This window comes from Hetaerina americana, unplaced genomic scaffold (genome assembly GCF_022747635.1).
Source record: "Hetaerina americana unplaced genomic scaffold, ioHetAmer1.1.p SCAF_620, whole genome shotgun sequence".
Classification (NCBI taxonomy): domain Eukaryota; kingdom Metazoa; phylum Arthropoda; class Insecta; order Odonata; family Calopterygidae; genus Hetaerina; species Hetaerina americana.
The window spans coordinates 40,001-42,833 of NW_027287229.1; positions in this window are offsets into that span (position 1 = coordinate 40,001).

Here is a 2,833-nt window from a genome sequence, read left to right on the forward strand (position 1 = left end):
GGAAAATAGTGCTTGCATTATCAATTTTTTTAGACGCACCTTGACAGCCTTTGGAGCATCAAATCCCGGCTGGTATGGTAACACATGTTTAATGGCATCAATATGTTACTCCTTTTTTCAAAGATATTGGGTTTAAATAAAGTATGATACCGCTCCATTAATTTTAATCTGAATAATTATACATGAGAAATGCTACCTTGCATTTCGGTGATCAAAATTACGTAAAAATCGAATTGAAAAATGAAAATTTTTATCCTTGGAAGAAAAACGTTGAAACTTCGCACCGTGAATGTGAGTACGAAGAAAAAAAATCCCAAGGCCTAAAACTTTTGGAAATTGACATGGTTCTCCAACGCGGAGTAAATGTTATGGCTGGTTGAGAACCGACTTATCCGGAGCGAATCCCATCTGTCCACGGTGACTAACACGGTCAATAATAAGAACGGCTATTATTCCTTTACATGAAAGCCGTTTCCATGAGGATATCACTACCTTTTTATTAAATAAAGGCAATGAAGGGAACGTACAAGTCCAAACAAACGATTAAAAATTGCTTTTTTTTTGGATATTGCGAAATATGGGCGAGGGAAGGGGATATTTCCATGCCTGGCTTATAATGTCGAGGAAAATGAATTAAGTGTTAAGTAACGATATATATATGTTGAAAGGTTGACTTGGTTTGTAACTGATGTAACGATTTTTGCAATTCTTCCGGGAAAAAATCCGCAAGTGAAGCGAATTTAATGCGCAAATTATTCGCTGAAAACGAATAAATTACTTGGAAAAATTTTCTAAGTGCCGATTAATAATAATAAAGTAAGAAGTAAGGGTAAACTGGGAAGGACATGCAGAGAGAACGTAATCTTTGGAAAATGGTCGAAAATTTTCTAAGTCCCGCAAAAAATCGGCGTTTTGGACCAGTCTTTTTGCCCAGAATCTCCGAAAAACACCGGCGATTGCGCCATTCTGAGCAATGTCCAAGGGGATCCCAAAATGATTTTGACTTATATGTGGAGTATCGCATTGGCGAGTCCAACCGGTCAGCAAATGGCGAGGAAGTGATTCGGGGTTGGTTCTCGGTCTCTTCGGATCTCGCCCACCTCTACCTAGTCCCTTTTTGGAGATGGTACATAATTGACCCGAGAAATGGAAAAATCCGTTCAGGGGGTGATGCAGGGCGGGTTGCCGGGAGTTCCCCCTGCGATCGCCGGGACGAGGGTTGGTCTCTCCCCGGGGTCCTTTTGGGTTCCGGGTTGGGTTCTCTCACCGGGTGGCTGGGAATACGCCCGGTGTGTAATGCTTCCCAGACGGCCGTTTGTTTACGGAGTGCGATAAACGGTATGGGTGCGCACTCCAAACTGATTTTGACCTTGTCCGGCACTGTGTGTGTACCGGTAAGTAGGGCTGACGCTGGCCCGAAACCCTTCAAACCATACATGTCAGCAAAGCTTATAGCGCAAGCTAAGCCTCGGATGCCTCACAGTTCTAGTCCCGACTGTGTGGAAAATTCGGCTGGTGGACGATACCCGACGCGACTTGGCGACCGAACGGACAACGAATATTGGATAGCATACCCAATTGTGACGCCGTTCCCGTGCCCGCTGTGCGCTAGCGTAATGACTAGTGCGAGAGGGATCACGGGACATGTTAAAATGGTGCACCCTGGTACGAGGCAAAGATTTCGATGTTCGAAATGCGCAACGGAGTACAGATCCTATCAATCCGTTGCATGCCACTATCCGCACTGCAAAGGGCAGATGAGTGGCGCCAGGGGGCCGGTTGAAAAAGAATATTCTTGCGAAGGATGTCCGAGGTTTTTCCCTACGGCTCGGGGATTAGCGACTCATGAACGCCATGCGCACCCCGCATTGCGGAATGAGAAGCGTCTCCGGTCGTGCCTTGTCCCGAAGGTTCTCAAAGAATCGGGACGTAAGGACTATCAATGGACCGAGGAAGAGTGTGCGAAACTCTCCGTGTTAATCAAGAAATTCTCTGGAGACCGCCGCGTGAACATTCGCATTTCTGAGGCTTTGGGGTCTAAGACTCCGGCCCAGGTGCGTTCACGAAGACGGACCATGCTCGGTAGGGAGCGAAAACTGGACTTGACGCAAGCCTCTATCGGGGACCAAGACGAGCGAAGTACGCAGACGCCTCCAGGATGCTCAGATCTCGGAACGGCAGATGCAGAAAAACTTGAACTGGTACCCGATATCGAGTCGAACTCGGAGAACATCGAGGCAACCCCCATGGACTTGACGAAGGAGAACCCTCGCCAGATTCCGCATGACCCGCGAGGAGAACTGCGACACTGGCAGAGGGGAATCTTTCAGAAGGCGCTCGATATCGGCACGCCCAAAGGGGAAAAGGCCGCCGAATTATGTAGCGCATTAGACGGAATCCTATCCAGAGCTATCTTAGGATTGGCCGAGGAACGGATCCGTCAATTGACAGAAAATTTCGTGACCGATTGGCTGCACCCGGCGTTAATTCCAGACGGAGGAGAGGAAGAGACAAAGAGCCCACGCCGGGCGAAAAGTCGGAACAGTAAGTTCCGGAGGAGGGGCCCTCCGAGGAACGGAAAAGAGGCAAAGAGCGGCAAGAGAAAAAGATTTGCATACGCTAGGAGCTCCGATATGTTTGAGCATTGTCCGCGAAGACTAGCTAGACTGGTTGTTTCGGATCGATTGGACTCGTTATGGCAAGGAGGTGACGAGGACGAGAAACCGCCCGCCCACGCGGTGCGGAGCCTTTACGAGGAACTCTGGGGAAAAGCTGCAGAGGACCATCTGGTTCTAGGTGATTCCAGGGTGAAATCGATCCACAATAATTTCGA